Source organism: Coptis chinensis, unplaced genomic scaffold (genome assembly GCF_015680905.1).
Source record: "Coptis chinensis isolate HL-2020 unplaced genomic scaffold, ASM1568090v1 utg3087_pilon_pilon, whole genome shotgun sequence".
NCBI classification, from domain to species: domain Eukaryota; kingdom Viridiplantae; phylum Streptophyta; class Magnoliopsida; order Ranunculales; family Ranunculaceae; genus Coptis; species Coptis chinensis.
In genome coordinates, this window is record NW_028238143.1 from 117,739 (window position 1) to 141,187 (window position 23,449).

Genomic DNA, 23,449 nt, shown 5'->3' on the forward strand with positions numbered 1-23,449 from the left:
ATGGTGGAAAAATTAGCTCCAGAAAAGCGTCACAGTTTTATTCACGAAGGCAATTCAAGCTTTTTTATTTATTGGACCTAAATTTCAATTCTTATTTTATGTCTAATATTTGAAAAATCACATAAAAATGTTTTCTTGTAGGTCAGAAAGTTTTCGAATGGGACCAAACACTAGACGAGGTGAACATGTACATTAATCTACCTTCTAATGTACCTAGAAAGCTTTTCACGTGCAAGATACAATCGATGTTGAAGTTGGAATTAAAGGAAACCCTCCTTATCTTAATGTATGTATCTAAATAACATCGTATCATTTTTTTTTAAAATTTGCATACATGAAATGTTTTTTTGATATTTGTGGTTTTTTCAGCATGATTTGACTCGTCATGTTAAGACTGATTCATCATTTTGGACTATAGGTAAATGCGTCTGTTTTTTGCTTGTATTGTTTCTAACTAGTGTTTATTTGATATGTGTGTTAATATTATATTTTTTTTTTGTGTTGTTACGTTGTTGTGAATTGGATGTTGGTAGAGGATGATATATTGCATATAACTGCAAAGAGAGAAAAGGGCGCATATGGGTTTCTCCTATATCCGGTCAAGGTCGAAACTTTGATCCTTATGCATCCGATCTCGAGCAAGCGCCTTATATATATGCTTGAGAGATTTCAAGAAGAGGTAAACTTTGTATTTTCGTTAATGACTGAAATGTTGTTTGTCACTAGTAGTTAGATATTGTTTAATATTTTTTTTAGATATGTTTGTGGATAGTGAAAAATAAACATATAGAAAATTTTCTGGGCTAATTTTGTGATAATATAATTTGATGAGGAAGCTGAATTGAGATGTTACGTAGGTATTAGGCCAACTGGGAGTTTGGATCCCTAAATTACTAAGTTTGAGGATCTGCGTGCTAGTAGCAATTATTAGCAATATATCAAATTCCACCCTTACGTTTAATGTTGTGTAGTAGAAAAAGAGACAGTATAGTGATATTCTAATCCCAACTCATATGCTAATCTATAGTCAATACCAAAGAAAGTGAAGAATATTTAAGTAAATCTTGATTCCAAATTAGATGTAAATTGGAGATTAGGATTTTATTGGCCGGACCTACTACATTGATATCTAACAATTCAATAGCCGAAAGTCTATTTAAATATCTAATATATGTACATTCTTAGCTACTGAGTCAAAAGCCAATATTCAAAAGAAATTGAGCATTTGTATCCCTAAATTCATTTCTGTAAGATCAGTAAGAATTTAAATGTTGTGTTCAACAGTCAAATATGATTATGTTCAATTTATACAGGCACCTTGCTAAGCACCAACTCTAGGACTCCTCACTGAACCTCACCACCACCCCCTCTGGAGGAGGGAGACACTTCCAATTCAACTTCTTCAATTGGTAACCCAATCGTTTGTTAGATTAGTGTGTCTAAAATGCATCCTTGAGAGTTGAGACCATGGCCCAAGTTTTAGTTCTCTGATTGAAATACTGAAATGCAACGGTGGTATAATACATATATTAGATATTGCAAACAACCGTGACTAAACCTTCTCGCATAATTCGAACCCTGAAAAGAGCATATATGCTTCTTAATTGAGTCTTGCAATATAAACGAATATGGAGAGCTGACTTCTTTCACTCACCACCGTTAAAGCTTTGAGCCATATTTTAAACCTGAAGTCACATGTTTTATTTGTACAACAACAAAAGCATATTGCAAACTCTAGCTTAGGGTGGGAAAGCCTTGTATAACATGTAAGTTGTTCTTTTCTACATGAATTGCAGCATATCCGGTTCAAAACTATTTTTTATATTCACCTGTTTGCATAAACTCCAAATGTAATTCATGTAACTGTCTATATGTACGCAGATGAATCACTTTTTTTTTGCACTCAAGGATTGTATTAGGTATTCTTTGATGTTAGTTCAATGCATTTTCATCCAGTTTTTTTATTTCTCGTTAATTATTCTTTGAGGTTAAATAAATGTTTTTCCATCTAGTTTCTAGTAAATTATTCTCTGAGATTAGTTCAATTCCATGCATTTCCATCTAGTTTTCAATTTCCCGTTAATTATTCTTTGAGGTTAGTTCAATGCAATTCCATCCAGTTTCCGATTTCTCGTGCGTTAATTATTCTTTAAGGTTAGTTCAATGCATTTGCATCCAGTTTATTTTTTAGGTTAGTTCAATGTATTTGCATCCAGTTTTTAATTTCCCAATATTTGTTCTTCTTTTAAGTTAGTTTAATGCATTTTCATCAAGTTTCCAATTTCTCGTTAATTATTCTTTAAGGTAATTAGGTCAATGCATTTGCTTCCAATTTATGAATTCCCGTTAATTATTATTTAAGATTAGTTTAATATAGTTGCATATATTTTCCAATTTCTCGTTAATTTCTTGGAGGTTAGTTCAATGCATTTGCATCCAATTTCCGATTTTCCGTTAATTATTCTTTGAGGTTAGTTCAATGCATCCAGTTTCTGATTTCTCATTGATTATCCTCTGTGGTGTGTAATTCCAATTTTTATTTACCTTCTGTATTGTCCTTGCAAACATGGCATAAAAATTATAATGTGATTCATTATGTGGGATCATCAAATATTTCTATATGCATTTTTAAATACTAAAAATATAATTAAGAATTAATCGACATTAAATATGCAACTATGTATATTGTAAGAAATCATATTCTTAACCATTAAATTTTATATATATATATATATATATATATATATATATATATATATATATATATATATATATATATATATATATATATATTTAATGGTTAAGAATATGATTTCTTACAATATACATAGTTGCATATTTTCCTCAATATAGATAATAAATCAATCAAATAACAATGGTGAATTTTGTAAGTTTCAAGTAAAATCTCGATGTGAAATAGTGGATTCCTCCTAAAGCATGGGAAGTTTTAAGAGTGTGTACTGTTTTATAACATATTAAAATGCACTCAACGGTGTGAATATTCGTACTGTGTCCAATTTACATGCATAACAATTATGAATACTTACATAGTTACCTACACCGATAGAAAAATTAGTACCAAGCGCTTTTCATGACATGAAATAGTTTTCATTGCTAAGCTAAAAGTGTTAATATGCCCCATATATGACATACCTTTCCCTATGTTTAAGAGTGTCATCATTTCGAAGACTATTCTAAATTGGTTCTTAACTTGTACAACATATCATTTTTATTGCATTATGCAACTCATTAGTACCAACTATGTAGTTCTTTGTTACCAAAATGGCGGTAGTGACATCTGATTCTGAAGCTTTATAGTAGGTCGGTCAAAGAGCCGTTTCAAAAAGATATCTTCTGGTATAATACAATTATACAAATACAATAATCCCAAGCTAAAAAATTCATACAAAAAAACATCCAATTAATCTACTTTATTTCTTCAATTGAACTTTAGTTGAATAAGCAGCTACACTCTCTCAACAAATAACTAACACAATTGATACTTTCCACAACCATTTTTTTTATCCGACTCCAAGTTCAGTGGTCGGTTACATTTTGAAGGAATGAAACTGCAAAACTGAAACAATGGTAAGCCCCCCTTTGAATGCTTACATTTATCTCGCCAGATTAGGGGTTGTTAAGTAGTAGCTACTGACAAATTATTCCACTTGACAAAAAAATCTAAAAATTTCTAGCCACTTTTTGCAACAAAATCTTAAACGCAAATATATATCAATCCTTTCACAATAACGAAAATTAGGTATCTTGTAATTCTAGCTACACAAACCCATTACTAAAAAAGAGTCACCAATATGAAGCCCAAAAAGTTGTATTGCGAACAATTTTAATCCGAAAGTAGTTTTATTGACATATGAGACTTATAAGTTACATCTGCTGACGTTTATATGACAATATGACTCAATTCTGAATAGATCCGACCATAAAACTCAAATCAAGCTATGGAAGGATAGATTTACTTGATCAAGATCAACACCAACATAGGATCAAACATCGTAGTTATATCTGGAATCTAGCTAGTGTTTGCAGCAACAACAATATATATATATACCATTTGCCTTTTCTACGTGTCTTTCGCCTGCTCACAAAATTTGACATCTAATGAAGCATGGAACTTAATGGTACTCTATATTATCAACCTGCCTGAACTCAGAAAGGGAAATTTAAATAAGATTCTTTTTCTTTTGCTAAAAAAAATACCTGTATTAATAACAAAAGGTGGCTACATTGTCTTAAATATATATAGTAAGCTCCAAAGAGGTAGCTTTGTTAGACTTCACTCTTTTATATTAGTTCATAAATCTATAATAAGTGAGTCCATCTTGTTCCACCTTGTGTAGGAAGCTAGGCTTACCTTCTCACCATTGTGCAGTTCCTTTGGCCATGGATGTTCCTAATATAGTACATAAGTTAGACCCACAATGAACTTCCCTCCAAGTTGTTGTTAAGTTGATCCAAGTTGTCTAATCTAACCTTCCAGTGCACCTTGTTTGCTTAAAATGCTTTTACTGCTTCGGCAGAATCACTCAATCCATATATAATTCCATTCCAGTTCATTGGCCTTGCTAGTCCCTTTGACAATGGCCTTAACTTTTACAATTGGTATTAAGTCGGATACAAGACCTAATCAGACAGATGTTGATAAAATCAATAACGCATAATCAAAGACTTTTTACCACACAATAACATAGTAAACGCAAAGTCATTATACTATGTGAATAACTTAACACCACTCAATAGCATTGTAACAATCAACAATCTCAATATGACATCTTTTAAAATCAAAATAACTTTAGACACTCATTAACATGAGGCATAGTCAAATCAAATAAGATGAGGAAACATAGATAGAAGAAGGATATTAGAGATCGAGCACGATTATTACCTTCCAAGTGAAAGCTTTGTGCAAAACCCTTGAAGCTCGAGTTTCCATAAAGAAATAGTTTGGGTGTTGTTTTCGTAAAGAAAGTGCTAAGTTTAGTGTTTAAGGTTTAACTTTCTTAAGCGTTAGGAGTTTCCCAATAGCACTAATACTCTATAGAAAGTTTGCCACCATCAGATGTGCCCAAATAGTTTTCTCCTTGACCGTCCGATGTAGGCTTCACAGATTTTGAGTAAAATATACCTTGAAATCGTCACTTCATTCTTCTTCAATTCTCTTCATATGTTAAACTATTACATAAACTTAGTAACAAAAGTATGTTAGAAGAATGCATACCTTGTAACAGAAGTCTTCTTCCCGTTCTTTGCTAATTGGTATTGATCATAATTATGCTCCACTTGCGTCACCCGCCGTAAATCCTGATCCTTTTCGAGCAGCAATCCCTAGACATTCACTATACCAAAACAGGATATACCTAACGGTTAGAAACCGTTACTAAAAATATTTGTAACAGTTTTTTTGCGTCACAGTTTTGGCGTTTCTAATTCGTTATTAATATTCGTAACGGTTCAGAACTGTTACATAATTATTTATTATAACGGTTTTTACTGTTACATAAATTATTTCCTAACGGTTTTCCATTCCTTAATTGCACTAACCTTTTGTAAAAACAGTAACGGTTTCTCGACTCTTATAACGGTTTTTCGTGCTTACTAATGCATAGAATTCCTAGCATTTTTTTATTCTTTAGTAACGGTTTTGCTGCCTTTATAAGTGTTACCAATGCAAACTTAGTTACGGTTTCTCGTTGTTAGAAAATTGTTCCCAAAACCACACTAAAAAGTTGGACTACCTAAACATAGATAAAGATGTCACTTTCTTTTGGGTATTATACTGTTCTACAATTGTATAAAGCATTAACAAGGAACCTCCAAGTTCGTCCAATCATATAATCTTTTATTAAAATTTAACATCACCAAAAAGTTTTACATAACTAAGACTTGTCACCAAATGCCAAATATGCAAATTCTGAATTTTTTTGCACTATGAAAGAAATAGACATTACGACGAAGGATTGTGCACTGCTAAACTCAAGGCCACCACTACCTTGCCTTCCTGCAATAGTACACAACACTTGAGGCCTTCAAGTGCAGCTTTCATGTTTCTTGAAATAGGACCTATCGCATTCCTCTAGCACCTTTCCAAAAGATTCCCCTTAAACTACACCCGCTAATTATAGATCTGTATTCAAATTACATCCAAATAAATCACATTAGGAAACACAACTACTAAAAAAACTAGTGGTACTACCTGATATAACTTGCATTGTACACTTCTTCAACAATTGGTACAAAAACAAATGAAACAAAAAGAGAATGGAGATGATATCTTCACAAATACACCAATAACACCCAAATATAATTAAATGGTTGTCATATTATATCAAAAAGAGAATAGAGATGATAATAATCACAACACATCAATAACACCCATTAGTCTATCAAGTGTATGATGGACATAAAAGAAAGTGTGTAAGAATATTTGCTATGCAAGAGGGGATGGAGTTTATTATATATATTTCATACCCACATCAACAAGATTCATGTCTAAACACGTGTGTTGTTAGTTTCTATGAAGACTAATAATATATTTCTATTCAACAGATCATGGTAACCCTCATGCATCAGTAGTCCTCATATTCCTTCATGTACTACAAATAAACTGAACCTAGCATTGTGAGGAACACATTCAAATCAAACACTTTATCTAACTCAAAGGAAAGATAAAAGCCATGTCAGTGTCGTGCATACCTATGTATCAGTCAAAAATTAATTGGTTCTCAATGCTCCAAGACTATTGATTAATCACAAGCAAATACATAGCAAAAGAAAATGACTGTTCATTGATACATGCCAAACCTCTATACTAAAAACTCAATGAAAGATTGGAACAACTGCTTGCCTTGTTAGATTATTAAAGGCAAAAATTGTAAATCCAAACTTCAAGTTTTTCTTGGCACTTCAAGCAATTAAACCCGACAAACTCCACTAAAACCATATGTTAATCAGGTAGAAAATTTTCAGTTTAAAGCAAATCAACAAAAAAATCAGCAACAACACAAAACCCAAACTTAAAAACTGAAAATTGGAGTGACAATAAAAAAATTTGATCTAAAACCCAAGTATGAAAAAGAGGAGAGAATCTAAAAAACAAAACTGAGAAGATCAAACCCTAAAACCCCAAGTTCCAAATCCAAACTTCAAGTTCTTCTTGGCACTTCAAGCAATTAAACCCGACAAACTCCACTAAAACCATATGTTAATCAGGTAGAAAATTTTCAGTTTAAAGCAAATCAACTGAAAATTGGAGTGACAATAAAAAATTTTGATCTAAAACCCAAGTATGAAAAAGAGGAGAGAATCTAAAAAACAAAACTGAGAAGATCAAACCCTAGAACCCCAAGTTCCCCCCCCAATAACCAAATGAAGATGAAAAGATGATTATTTGAGCTTCCCTCTTTGCCAAGCTCTCATCTGTGTCCAAAAATCTGTTTCCACAACATGATAGCCCGCCCTGGCATAAAACCAAGTGACTGCACCCATTTATGTTCAACCAAACATTATACACTTAACACAAAAAAACTGCTTTCAACACAACCTAAAAATCAACAAAAAGACACATAAAAGACTTACTTCAAGTTCATTATAAGTCATTCCTTTCAACAAAACCTTCAAGCTCTCAATCTTCTTCTTATTCACTTCTACAGAAATATTGAAACTTTAGAACAAAGCAAATAGTGAATTGGGGTTGTGTTTGGCATGCATTGGCTTGTGTGGCCAAGCTTACTGATGCTGCAATTTGTACAACAAGTTCAAAATCGAAGAGAGGCAAAAAATCGCATAGAACTAAAAAACGAAGAGATAGCAAGAACTTAACTTTGTCTTTTCAATTAGTTCAAAAACCACACACTGACTTTGTGTGTGTGTTTCTAAGTCAGTACACCATAAATATATATTGATAAAGAAAAACTCGAAGCTACTATAAACAAAACAATGGTCCTGGTCAATTTAAACTTGATCTATATATATAAGAACAAGACAGTTTATCGTATACATACAAGTTAATTTTAACATCTTTATCCTAATGAAACATTTGATTAACACAAAGAGCATACGTGGTCATGGACAATATGACATCGGATTCTAGGAATATTCAAATTATGTATCCTACTAGTGCAGTCAAAGTTTCAAAGTGCACCACATTACATGGCCATTCAACAGAACAAGATATCCGACCATATGCATTTTGAGTTATCTCAGTTACAAGCATTCATGTAATATGATAGATGTTGAGATAGATAGAAATAGTTTTTTTTTTTAAATAATCATTCCACCATAAAAAAAAATAAACTCCACAAATCAGCCAAGTTTTCATTAGAGATTACCAAATGATTGGGGCTTTTCGTCTAATGAGCAGCAAAACAAAAGTTGACACTTTAGTAGGGGAGAGTTTGAATTGAGATGAGAATTCAATCTAATCTCAGTGAGGAGTTCGCCTAGTTTTTATTGGGTCGGGGATTAATTTTGGGTTTTGGTTGAGTTCAGATAGGAAAGTTCCTATTTTACCCTGCTCTACTTATTTGCTAAAAGAGAACGAGATGTGATCGAGCGTTGATTTAGTGATATATGAATGGTTAGGATCGGCTGTCAAGATAATATGTCAACTGGGGCTGTCAAGGTAGTCGATCCCATATATATTGAAAATGCATTACTGTCATACATATATACTTAAATCAAGCAATAACTCACTCATCGATACTACAAGTCAGAATACATGACCAAAAACACAACAGCACAAACAAAACAAATTTCAATTCAAACGTAGGTGTTCAACATAACAATAATAACCAAACTCAACAAGTAATACCAGCATACTAAATAACCTACTCATGCATCCAATTTCAAAATAAAGTACACACAGTAACAGTGTCGACAAAGTCGAAACTAAACTTGATCATAGTTTATTTAAATGAAAGAAAAACTTGTAGATATACTTGGCTCAATTATTCATACTGAAAAACAGAAAGAGAAACGTCCACAAAACTGATCAAAAGTCATGAATGAATTCACATTATCGACCTATACAAGCTTTCCCACCAATCATAGTTTCTACTTCACTTTGTCATAAATTTCTGCCCATAAAACACCTGAAAAATTGTAACGTCTCCCTGCAAACCACCCTGTGAGCCATATATCCCTGGAAAACTCTTTGAATCTATTTTCCAACGGTCCAAACGGCGTCTAAAACCAATCACTATGTAGAAAGATATGACTATTTTGGTGAAAGGTGTCAAATCTGCTCCGAAACCAATTTCTCTCTCATTTCTTCATCTTGGGTGGTGATATACCATATATATTAGAATCAAACAGCCATTAATTCAGGGTATTTGAGGTTCCCATCATCTTCTCCATTTGTGAGCTGTGATTTTCGGCCAAAAAGAATGAGATAAGAATGAAGAGAATTTGACATTCGGTGTTGTGTTTCTCTGGTTCTACCTCAAACCTTTAAAGTGGGTTTTGGATCTTAGAATGGTTATTGAGACAGGCCTAAACTCAATTCACTAAGCGACCCACTCAAAAGTCTACAAGTCTCGAAGCCCGTTTAATTGCTACCAAACCCGAATATAATCTTAAATATGGGGTTTTACATCTCTAGGCTCTCAGTTGCCAACAAAATCAACCATCCTATTTAATTAAGAAGGGAACAAAAAGTAACAGAAAAAAAATCAAATAGCTATTAAATTGGAGAGGAGCAATCAAACCTGAGTACTTAACAATGAATGACAACAAAACCCACCTGCAACTAAGTGCCTTTGGGAATGGTCAGAATATCTCCAACACCAATTTCAACATGCTCCGAGTACCCTTTTGTGTAGGCCTGCACGTTCCTTAAGCAACTAACATGATTCTTCGCACTAAAATAATCCACTAGGAATTGAAACAACTATTAGAAAAACTAGTTGTATACCTTATAGAACTTATACACTTTAAGAACATTAAGACCCTTAAACAAACACATTCAGAAAACAAGCAATGGTGTTCCTGATTGATATATTTTATGTGGGTTCAACAAGATATATATTATTTAAGCAGCTGATTGTTGGATGTGATCACCTAGCTACTTGTGCTGATGAAGTAAAATAATCATGCATTGACACCAAATAATCAAGCACGGTACACACATAGTAGCAGGACATACACAGAACTGGAAAAATAATATTAAATAAATAAACATCCACATTTGATAAGAGTCGATGCTAGCTCCAAATACCTTAAATACTACACAGCGAGACAATAATCCAAATGAAAGGCATACCTGGAGAAAAACATAGAACCATACTATAGTTATCAGATAAGCTAATTGTATCTTACAAACATCATTCACGTAGATACAATCTAAGATGTCTCGGTTCATTCGAAATTTGACATATATCATACTAAACTATTCAAGGCTTTTATCCCATGATCCAACTTGAGAGAGAGAGGATATGAAAATCCATGACCAAAAGACTAATTCAACTTAATTACATTATGTGCTAACAGTGCATACATATGTTGGAAACCAGCTTATATCGGTACTACAGCCACTAAACTAAAGAATGTGAAGAACAAGTGTAAATGCTAACATACGTACAAGATGACATTATATTTACAAGCAACAAATGAAATGAAATGTAGATATAGTAGTTGTATAAACAAGAAAAGTTAGACTTACATTTCTATGAGGATTATACTTAACAAGAAACAAGAGAAAGACTTTGATGCGTTCGCTGATCTTAACCCTCTACCAATTAATTCTTTTAAGTCATCATCTTTCATCTGCAACAGAAAACAATAAGAACTGTTTTTTACATATAAACCAGTAATGAAAGTTACGAGAAATTTGTACAACATTGTTCTCTACAAAGACGCTTATTATTGGCTCAAGATTTCTTGCCATTCTTTACGAAGATTACATGCTTTCATCCTAAACAGCAGCCTTGTATTGTAATGGAAACACCTACACATATGCAAATCTTCAGAACGTGGCAGTTGGATCACTCGTAGGTGAACCCTTTCTAAATGAAAGCTACATTGTATCGACTCCGGGAACAATTACATGCAAGGTGAACCAACCACTTACAATAGTAAACAAAGTAATGGTAGAAAAATGATTATAATTATAAAGAAGATAACAAATTCAGAAATTACATTCAAATTCAAAAATAAAAAGCAAAATCAATCAAAATAGAACCAACATTGCACCAAACAAAGTAAATATAAATCAAACCACTTCGGTACGTGTTTTGTCCGATTAAGAGACGAAAATGAGATCTGAAAGAAAAATTAAAATCAATTCAACCAAAAAATCAGTAACATCACAAAGCCCTAACACAAAAATTAAAATTTGAAAATTGGAGAGAGAAAATCGAAAATTCTGATTGTAAACACTAATTCTCTCGCTGACGTATCCTCTCAAGCCCTAAGTATGAAAAAGAAGAGAGAATTTAAAGAAGATCATACCTAGAACCCAAGATTTCTCCATTTCCCATAACCAAATGAACAAGAATATAGTGAAGGTGAGAAAGTAGAAAGAACCTTTTGTCGAAGACTGAAGACTTGATGATTTGAGAGCTATCCTCTCTGAAACTGACGTGAGTTTGAGACCGATGAATTTAAGTTTTATGTGGTTTCCTTTCTTTTTTAGTATTTGTTTTATTTGTTTCCAACAGCAACTGAGTGTTATAATACCGTGAGAAAATAATTCAATTAGTTTTTTTATATTTACAAACAGAAAAGGATTATTCCTTACGCTTAGATACCATTAGCAAGTAACTAACGCTTACAAAACGTTAGGAAGCCAAAATTGTGTGCGTTAGTAAATCACCCAAATGGTGTTGTGATTGCTCAATTGCATCTGCAATGAACCTTACAACTTTCATTGAGTTGTTCTACAACTGTTTGTATCATTATATGATTGAAAGAGTATGTGTTAAGTGCAGAAGTTTATTAGAAGGTTGCACACTTACAAAGATTTTCAGTTAACAAAAGTGTTTACAAAAAGTGACAAAAGAAGTAAAAGTCCACTACAAAACCGTGCATCTTCATTCTCCTTCGGGTAGTGTTTATGTACTTCTAGATCTCTCTTCGGCCTAGGCTTATGGCTAAGATCATGGTCCTTCTATGACCTCCATTAGCTAATTTTTTAAAACAATCTCATGCTTTCAGAATATTTACTTTTCTTCATACCAAAACACCCCTGAAATTGGTTTACTTTGTAATTTTATATAAGTCCATTTGGTATTTTCAAGTGTTATGGAAAAAGAAAAACCAACCCCACGCTTTTTATTTGAATTGTACACCGGAGGTAAGTAAGTAATTAACAACCCAAAGACCTACTAATACCAAAAAACCAATGCAGGCTCACATGTACACGCCATAGTACAAAATATCCCGATATATCGCGATATTTGGGAATATCTATCCAGATTTCAGAGAAAGATATATAAATATCACGATATGTTCAGAGATATATATGACCATAGTACAAAATATCAGGATATGGGTATTTATCGATATTCAATTTCTGGATATGTATCGTGGATATATCCCCCTCTTTGAGGATATTTAACATTGTTTCACATACAAATATCGTGGATATATCCAAAATATCGACAAATATCGTAGATATTGTAGATATTTCTTGATATATCATGATACATTATTTATATTTATTTGAAATATAATGGTAAATATTAAATAAAATTGTTATATACACAAAATATCGCCAAATATCTCCAAATATCACAAATATCGTTTAAATATCGTCGATATTTGCAGTCGTATATATCTCTGAACATATCGTGATATTTATATATCTTTTTTTGAAATTTGGATAGATATCCCCAAATATCGCGATATATCAGGATATTTTGTACTATGTATACGACTGCAAATATCAGTGATATTCGATGATATTTGCGATATTTGTGATATTTTGCGATATTTGAAGATATTTAGCGATATTTTGTGTATATAACAATTTTATTTAATATTTACCATTATATTTTAAATAAATATAAATAATGTATCATGATATATCAAAAAATATCCACAATATCCACGATATTTGTTGATATTTTGGATATATCCACGATATTTGCATGTGAAACAATATCAAATATCCCCAATGGGGACCTTTTGAAGATATGTTTCAACTATTGACAATGGGGACTTTTTGTTGGGGTCTTGGTAGTAATATTACTTAAGTGGCTTCGTGATCGTGTACACACCTTTCCTTCCTTTTTTAGCAAAACTTTTTCAAGTTTCCCTTTCTTATCCATCTCTTTTCAAGGTTCCTTCTTGTACTGGTAAAATCCTCCGCCGCATTAATGTGAGTTGAGTTCAGAGAAAGAAGTAGAAACTAAGCTAGCATTTGTGCCGAGACCAAGATGGGTACTTTCGGTTGGACAATTCTGATTTTTCCAATGCTACAAATCCCAAATGTTGTGAATCAATCCTCTAGAGAGCAAGGTAATAATCCATCTATGGTGAACAATAGAGAGAAAGATTCTCAGCCAAGCCCCCCAGCCAACTCATCTACGACCCGAGTTCTCTTTTTCGAGGGAGATAAGGTCACCCACCGATGACATCTCCAAAGATTTGATCTTGATATGATAGAGGGTGTTACCCAAGTACCTTTTGATCTGCGATGGAAAGGATTGAATGTGTGGAGAGATTATGTGGTGGGTTTTTTTTTTGGAGCAAAGGCTGCCATATCCAACCAGAAGGAAGCCTTGAAAAAAAAATGGAAAACAAAGGGTGATTACGAGATGGTTCATGGATTCCGAATCTGTTTTACTTTAAGTTTTCCAATGAGGAAGATAAGAGGAAAGTATTGGAAAATTCTCCTATTTATATTACGGGGAAATGCTTCATAGTTACCCAAAGGTGGACAATGAGGATATTGAGAAGAGAAAGAGTACATGAAAGCAATACCAATTTGGGTAAACCTTGCATAATGTGCCAAAGGAGTTATGGACTGGGGAAGGGCTGGGATTCTTAGCCAGTCGAATAGGCGACCCCCAGAGAATGGATGAAGCTACAGCAACTAGGAAAAGACTCTTGTATGCTAGAGTTTGTGTTTTGGTAGAAATTGCCTCAGAGTTACCTGAGACATTTGATATCAATATGGGAGGTGAGGATATAAGGAAAATTTTAGTGGAATATGGGTGGATTCCAAAACTCTGTGATCTTTGTAAGAGATTTGGACACAAGACAGATGGATGCTTCAGGAGGGGCAATAATCAAAGGATAGACTCTCGGGTGGAAGTTGGGGAGACTACTAATGTGGAGGTGGATGCCATTAGAAACAAAGATAAATGAGATAGGGAAGTTAACAGAGGGGCATAAGATGTCGCAGTCATAACCGTGAGAGCGGAAACAAAGCTATCTTTGAGGGAGTGGACAACACAGTAGGAAATCCTAATGAGGTCTCAATGGATGATTTATGTTTGAATGCAATAGCAGTTAAGAGTGAAGGGGTTCTAAGGAGAACTGATGAGATATAAATGGTGGATGAGCATGCTGAGGGAATAGTGGATACGGAAGAGACAACCCAACTGGTAGAGGGTTCTGAGGTGGTAGTAAATGCAACAAACATGGTTCTGGATAGAATTGAGGGCTCAGAGACGGAAGTAGTGATAGCATCAGCAGATGTACCAGAAGTAGCCACAGGGAATGCACATGCTTATGAGAGCGATAGTGATACTGAAATGTGTCAGAGTAATATGTTTGCGGCATTAGTTCCGTATGTGGAGGAAAGGCAGAGTGATGATATGCAGACTAACTCGAATCCTCTGATGCACTATGATCTAGAACAAAATGAGTATAACAATCTCCTGGAAGCCACTAGAAATGGGGACTTAGAGGACGAGGAGCCATCAGAGGATGAAACCATCTACTTTAAGGATAAGAACAATATTCCACTGGCTGAATTACAACCTCCGGTTACTCCAAGGAATGGAATAGAGACAAAGAATCAAGGAAAGAATACCAAGGGATCAAGTGGAAAGGGGAAAAAAAAGGAAAGAAGAACAGGGGGCGTCCCAAGGGTTCAAAAAACAAACACCCAAAGTTCTAAATGATAGGCCCTATTTGTATTTGGAATGTGAGGGGTGCTAATGATCTATTAAAAGCAAAGGAAATCAATAAGGTGAGGGTAGATAAGAAGCTGTGTATCATTGGATTACTGGAAACGAAAATTAAGTATCCGAAGTATGATATCATAAGAAATATTTGCTGCCCTTCCTGGGAGCATATTAATAACTATGGCAGGAGCCAGGCAGGCAGAATTTGGGTTTGCTGGGATCCGAATGTTGTCAAAGTGGTTCTTTTAACAGTTTTAGAACAGTTTGAGGGTTACCTATCTTCCAGAGGCTGAAGATTTTTAACTCACAGTGGTATATGCGAGTAACTCTCTACAAGAAAGGAGAAAGTTGTGGAATGAGGTGATAGACATACAAAAATTGATACAACAACCATGGTGCATAACAGGTGATTTCAATAACATTCTGACTGTAGACGAAAGGTTAGGGGGAGAACCAATGCATCCGAATGAAGCGGCTGATTTTAAGATATGTCTTCAGAATGCGGGGCTGTCGGACATCAAATCTACGGGATTCTTTTATACTTGGTGGAATAAGTCCATTGGAACAGCCAGAGTCATGTCGAGGATAGACAGATGCCTGGTTAATATTTTGTGGCTAACTCGCTACCCACAAGCGTTAGCTGAATTTTTGCCGCAAGGGGTCTCGGATCACTCACCTATGCTCCTAACTTGGAATGACTTCTCTAAAAAAACCCCCTTTCAGATTTCGCAATTTTTGGGTTTATCAGACAGAGTTTACGATTATGCTAGAGGAAGTCTGGGGAACATAAATCGTTAATAATCCGATGTACAAGTTGATGTAGAAACTCAAGCTTCTAAAGGAAAGGATTCGACCATGGGCTCGGAGAAATTTCTCCAATCTACATGAGCGAGTAAATGTAGCAAGGCAGAAACTACAAGATGCTCAAGTTTTGCTCCAACAAAAGTTTGACGACATCAAGCTAGGAGAGGCAGAAAGGGAGGCCATGCAGAATTATATCAATCTCGCTAGAGCAGAAGCGATTGATATGGACCAGAAATCTGAGGAGAAATGGATGATTGATGGCGATAGATGCACAAGTTATTTTTTCAATTCACTGAAGGAAAAAATAGCTAAGAAAGGTATATGGACTATTGTCAATGAAAATGGGGAGACAGTCCATGGACAAAGTGGCAGAGATCATTGTTGGCCAATTCAATAAGGATGTTGAACAATCGCAGGCGGCACCGATTAGGGAAAGAGAGTTCTTCATGGAGTTGAAAGTTCGGAACATTATAGAAGCAACCCTGTGTGATGTTTTAGATGCCGAGGTGACGGGGACGGAGATAAGAAAGGCAATGTTTGACATGGAGAATAACAAAGTGCCGGGACCTGATGGGTTTAATCCATTTTTCTTCAAACAAAATCTTTGGGAAGTAGTGGGAGAAGATGTCATAAAGGCAGTCCAGAATGTCTTCAGAAACTTTAAGATGTCGCGGGGTATAAATGCTACTTTCCTGTGTCTCATTCCCAAGGTGAGCAACCCTACAAGAGTGGAAGATTTTCGCCCCATTGCACTATGCAACACGATATACAAGTGTATATCCAAAGTAATCACTTCTAGAATGCAATTGGTGATTTCTGATCTTGTTCATAAGAATCGATGCCGCTTTATCCCGTAGATCTATACAAGACAACATCCTCATGGCGCATGAAGTGTTAAGAGGGTACAATAGAAAACATGGTACGCCGAGATGTTCTATCAAACTAGATATCAGGAAGGCATATGATACGGTCAGCTGGCAATCAATTCTCTACCTCTTTGGAAAGATTTGGATTCCCCGAATATCGCCCGATGGATCCATATGTGCATTAGCTCGCCATTCTATTCTGTCTTGGTGAATGGGTCGCCTGAAGGGTTTTTTGCTGGAGGGAGAGGATTGAGACAGGGTGACCCCATGTCGCCATACCTATTTGTGATTGTCATGGAAATTTTGGGTATTGTAATCAGGGAGAGCATTGCTTCAAATCTCATGCACTACCATTCGAGATGCAAGAGATCCTTGTTGACGCATTTGGCCTTCGCGGATGATGTTCTCATTTTCTGCAAAGGAGAAGTAAGTTCTATTGTAGCTCTCAGGGAGTGTTTACAGATCTTTAGTGAAGCGTCTGGCCTGAGAATTAATTCCCAAAAGACTACAATCATGACGGGTGCCATGGAGCAACAAGAAGCAAATGATATTGGCTCGATTCTTTGGGCTGGAATTAGTGAAACCGCCAGTGAGATATCTTGGGCTCCCACTTTTTTCTGATCAGCTGGGTATCAAAGAATGTCAACCTTTGATTGAGAGAATAACTGGTAGAATCAAGGACTGGAAAGCGAAACTTTTATCCCATGCAGGTCGACTACAATTGATTATGTCGGTCTTGAGTTCTCTAAACATCTATTGGGCTCGTACGTTCATTCTGCCAATAATGGTCCTTGAACAAGTGGAGAAGATATGTGCCACTTTTCTCTGGAGTGGGACAGAAGCAAAGAGATGCGTGCATCAAGCAAGTTTGAGCACTATATGCAAAAAAAAGGAGGAGGGTGGCTTAGGCATAATGAATGTGAAAATATGGAATAAGGGTACTCAGTGTGGGCTACTGTTTAAGATAGCAAGTAAAGACAGTAGTGTCTGGGTCAATTGGATTTGGGATAATCAGTTAAGAAGTAAATACTTGTGGACCATGCCGATTCCAGCTGATTGTTCATGGTCATGGATCTTGAAGTGTCGAAGAGAAGCAAGAAAGCTGATTAGATACTCGATCGCAAATGGTGAAGATACGCTCCTCTGGCATGATATTTGGTGCAATAGTAGCCCTTTACTGAACAATGTTCAAGCAGTAGCAGAAATTCAGTTACCTCTCAATGCAACAGTGAAGGAACTCGTGACAAATGGAGAGTGGAATAGCACAGTGTATGAGTTGCAGTCTCACATACTCAAAGAGGATATCCTGAACATACCAGTGAATCACCATCTTGCTAGAGACCGAGTGGTGTGGCTTCCTCATCATAGTGGGTCGTTCACATCAAACAGTGCATATCAAAGCCGAAAGCGGACAAAGGGAAAAAGTAAAGTGGCGAGATCGGTATGGGGCCGATCCGGTAGTCCTCGGCATTCGTTCACTTGTTGGCAATTGTTTTCCAACGGTCTATCTACCCAAGACAAAGTTAGTACAAAAAGAAGATAATCTCTCACTCTTCTTGTTGCTTGTGTCAGCAAAGTAGGGAGTACTCAAATCACCTCTTCTTCGAGTGCACGTTCTCTCACGAGATCATCAATGGAATCAAAGAGTTGTTGGATATAGTTACGGATAGAAGGAATTCCAATAGAGAGTGGTCGTCTATCCTGAGATTATGTAGGGGCTCGAGTTGGGTGGCTGAAATATATAAGAGCTTCATTTGCGCGGCGGTTGATGAAATCTGGAAAGAGCGAAATCTTCGCGAAAGGTTTCAAAATCGAGGAAAGGCCGAGATCGGTGGTTTTGAGAAGAGTCCTAAGGAAGATGAAAACCTACATTCAGGTACAAGTATTGGAAATGGAGGACACAACTAAAGCTAGAAGGTTGGCTCGGGCTATCGGCATCCACGCCAAGTTCCAAAGAGTGACACAACAAAGATTGCCAATGGATACCGCCGAACAAGATCGAGTCAAGTGAATAATGGATGGGTCATTGGCGAGAAGGCCGCGGGAATGGTGGAGCAATCGGGAGTGCAAGGGTGAAGTTAACGGCGTTTTACGGTAGTGGTGGTGAGCGCATCGGTCCTAGTCCGGAGCTGAAAGCTATTGAGGTTGGTTTGGGCGGATGCATAGAGATGGGTTTTGAGAATGTAGATGTAGCGTCGGACTTCGCTTTTAGCAATCCAAATGATAACAAAACTGGCTAAGCCTCCTTGAACTGTCTCGATGTGCTAACACATATCTTAGAACCGTCGTCCCAACTTTATAAGCTGTATTTTTGTACATGTATATCGGAGACCAATCGAATTCATGAGATCACCTTGCAGGACTCTCTTGTTCCCATGTAAGGGATATTTTGCATGTTGGTCCTCCTCTAGAGAAAGATTTATTTAAAATTGTTGAGGAGGATGCAGCGGGTACCATATATGTAAGATTTAGTTGATTAATGCAGGTAGGGGTCTGCCTAACCCCAGCTTAAAATTTAAAAAAAAAATATCCCCAAAGAGGAGGATATATCCACGATACATATTCAGAAATTGAATATCGATAAATACCCATATCCTGATATTTTGTACTATGGTACACGCATTCAATCAAACCTCCTCTTCTGCACTATCCTAAGAGAATAATCAATGAAAAAAATACCGAAGAAAATAAAACATTTGTTATCACAACAGTGTGTATGCTCGATGATCTCACCTATGCAATCAATACATTTTTCATGTAACGTAATTCCAGTTTGAGCGCAGGGGCTTGGCTTATTAAAGCGTTTTCAGTTTGTCACGCAATTCCAATTTCACCAACAACAATACAACATGTATTAATTCTCGTGTACATGAATATTTATCATACTTGATGAACAGGTAACATTGAATAGAAAGTTATAATAAAATTGAATGGTAAATTAGAAAATGGTTATCATAGGAAATAAACAGTCGTACCTGATTTAGAAGCAAAACCATGATTGAGCTACAATATCAGTGATATGTTGGTCTACCACCATCAAGACCTTGTACTCAACTGGAATGGAATTATATGATAAAATCAATTGACAAACTAACACAAGAAAAAAAAAAAAAAATCAAAGAGAATGGAGAAACAAAAAAAAAACAATTAACTATTTTATTTTGGTAAGGTTTTGAGATATTATTCTTTAAACAACAATGAAAACAGTAAAGTAAAGCAATCGACGAACTGAACTTACAAAAAAATAGTTCTTCCCAGGCAATAACAATGAACTGAACTTACAACAAAATAGTTCAAAGAGAATAACGAATCCTTGATTCGATTTCTTCCCAGGCAAAGCTCATTGGTAAAATGGAGGATTCTCCTTCCCTTGAAGAAGATGGGTGTGATTGAATTAAATTGTTTAAAGCATGTGAGTCTTTTGGTTGAATTTAGGAAGATGAAGAGAGAAGGTTTGGAAGAGATGTGGTTTTTAGTACGAAGGGTTATTTTGATAATTCCGGAGGCTCCGTTCCCGCTGAATACTCATTTTAATTCACAATGAAATAAGTCTCTTGACTAAAGCACAGACAAAGAAAAATCATGCGTTGTTTAATTGATTTACAACCGCAAGTTCAATAACAATTACACCATTCAACTACTACTAACTTTATTAAAATATTATTATCGCACTCATAACGCATCAACTCGCCAACACCATACACGTAATTATAAACAACTGGGTTAGTGTCAAAATTTTCATCTCAAGGTTTTGGGATATTCACTGTACATTGGTACTAAGTTTTAATGAATGCTTAGATTGATACTGAACAAATAAAAGGATTATTATATTATTAAGAAAAGGAGAAAGCTTACCAGAGGTAGATCTGACCAGGAGTGAGATTTAATGTTTATTGCTCTTGTAAGAGAAATGTATTGTTGAACCTATTTGTAGATGAGCATTCCAATGCCTATTAGCAATAACTGCAGCCTTCACTGTGATTATCGCATGGCCGTCACATTAGTTAGCATTTGTCATTCCAACACCTAATATTAATACCACACCAAAATGTACTATCCATTCATCGCCAAGTAAAGTGTAAGCAAACATAGCCTAAACTTAGGCCATAGATAGCAATATCTCTAACAACAAATAACCTGTCGTACTTGAGCAATTATCATGAAAAAAAGCTCCTAAGTATTATCTATAAAAAAAAACCCCCCTTCAAGGCTTCAGTACCTAAACCTGGTTGATATCTTTTCTAATCGGTTAATCTATTTTTCTAGTAAGGCAAAACTGTTTACATTTTGCATATGATATGAAAGTGGTAAAATTTAAACCTACACATCTTCAACATAATAAATCTTGGAGCATGTTACCTGCTTACAATTTTTTTTGAGATCTTGTGAGAAAAAAAAGAAGAAGAAGAAACCTTACTTCATAAACATTAGGTGTTGGGCCATTGGGGGAAACATTGAGTTGTTCTCACATTGGTTGTTCATCAAATTGGAAAGTCAATGACGAAGAAGGTTACAGTCAACATTTCTCACACTGCTGCGGGAGGCATGAAGCAACTTGCTGAATTGCAAATAAACCACGTCCATGCCACATGAGAAGCGATAAAACAATATTAAAACTCATTCAATTATGAGACATAAAATCTGCAGGAAGACAACTACTGATTAAAAAGAAAAATACCAATGTTTATAAGGATAGAATATTACATGGGTTGTGAATGTTGAGGTTTCGGGTTTGTTTTGAAGAAAGTGTTTTTTTTTTTTTTGTCTAAGATATCTGTGCGGGCTGTGGAGAGTTTTTTTTTTAATTTTTTTTTCCGCGAAAGATTTTGTGTTTTTATCTTTTGTTTGGGTTACGAACAATTGAAATTGGGAAAAGAGGGCTAGATTTACTTTTTTTTTTTTTTGCCGAATTATTGAAAAAGCTAAGGTGTCCATCTAAGAGAAAAAAGAGAAAAAAAAAAAAGGGCTGACGTGACTTCCTGTGAGCATTCTTAACTACTCAGTCTTAATAGTCTTTGATTATTATTATTATTATTTAATTTTGGATTTATAACAAGAGTATTTTTCGACATTAAGGCTAACGACTTTGAGGCTCACATTAAGCCTCTGTAGTCTTGGCGCTTCAAGGCTGGTATGTTTTTTTCTTGAACACCGACTCTGTACGCTTCATTTTTTTATTTCCCCGCACACTTAACCTGCAATCAACAAGTATTTCAATTTGGCTATCCAGCCCAAACAAGATGTGTTTCAACATGCAACTTTTGATAGTTCTGATATGGACTACTTGGGCATCCAAGACTGTACAATCATCCATTCTCATCCTTAATTTGTTTTTTTTTTAATTGCTTGGCCTTGTAAACCACGGTCATAAGAGTCTATAATGCAAAGTCCTGATACTCCCCTTAAAATCGTTATCCTTTCGTTTAATTTTCAAAAAGAAGACATGGTCTCCCAGTCACATGTTTAAATTAGCAGAATCATAAAAAATGAGTGCATCATGATAGCTCGTGCATTGTCTTGTATTTATCGTACCCACCACTACGTTTAATGCTTTGAAACGTAATTCTTGCGAGTCTTCTGAGGTTTTGTCAACTTCTGAACACAAATTCAATATGTAGCCACAATTTGATCACACTTTCAAGGGTGTTTTGAAGTGAGCCGATGAATACTGTTATTCAGTAGGTATCACCAGGGTGGGGGATGTTATGGAAATAAAATTGTAACTATCAAAAGAAATATAAAAGGGGAAAAAAAAAGAGAATCTTTGTAAAAGAATGTCTTTGATCATTCAGTCACTTTTCAAGCCCCCTTTTCAAAGTGAGATTATGTCATTGAAATCTGCTCCGGTGAAAAGAGGCTGTAATTGAATTGACAGAACATTGTAAATTAGATATTTTATTTCTGGCAGGTTGAATTTCTAGTTCAAGATAGCTTGAAGTCTTTCTAGACTTACGTTTTCCCCTGTCATTCTATGTTGTTATTAACTTATTATACACTCTATAAACGTTCCCGTTGATGCATTTCAGAATTTCTAGCGATGTTGCTCTACAGTTTCTTTTGCTGCCAGGTTGAATTTTGTGTTAAATTTGTATTTTGCTCGTTTGAATTTTTGGGCTGTCATCTCTCGTGGAAGCATAGACAGTGAGACGTGTATACACTATACAGTCGAGACTGCGCTACTCTATAGGCATACCCATTGGTCCACGCTCTGTTGGGTGGTTACTCTCACAGTCTCACATGTTGTGCAAAGCAAGCACCTGTGCCTCTCACCGTATAGATACATCTTACTTTGTTCCATCTGGAAATTTTCAGATTAGATTTTTATTAGTTGCTTATTTTATGCTTGGTTCGAGTGCTTACACAATAAATTCTGATTCGTCATTTTGTTGAAGATCTTACTCGTCTTTTTCTTCTTCGCAGAATCCAGGCTTTGACTTCTCACAGGCTCAATTTTTCTGGTAACTGCCCTGATCCACAGTCATTCACGGGTGGAATACGCAATAATTAATGATCCTAATATGCTCTAGGATTCCACATTAGTTTATTGGGATTTTCACTTGCCACAAGTAGATAAAATGCTCCATTGTGGTTCTCCTATCCGTCCTTTATTTCAGAGTGTAGAAAAATTTCTCACGGTCGAGGCCAGCGCCAGCTTCGAGTGAAGCGCGACTTCGGCTCACTACTCCAAGA

General features: G+C 35.4%; 1 pseudogene; it reads left to right on the forward strand.

Annotated features, from left to right (window-relative positions):
* LOC147473257 (uncharacterized) lies at positions 1-23,369 on the forward strand (annotated as a pseudogene).
* The last annotated feature ends 80 nt before the right edge of the window (positions 23,370-23,449 follow it).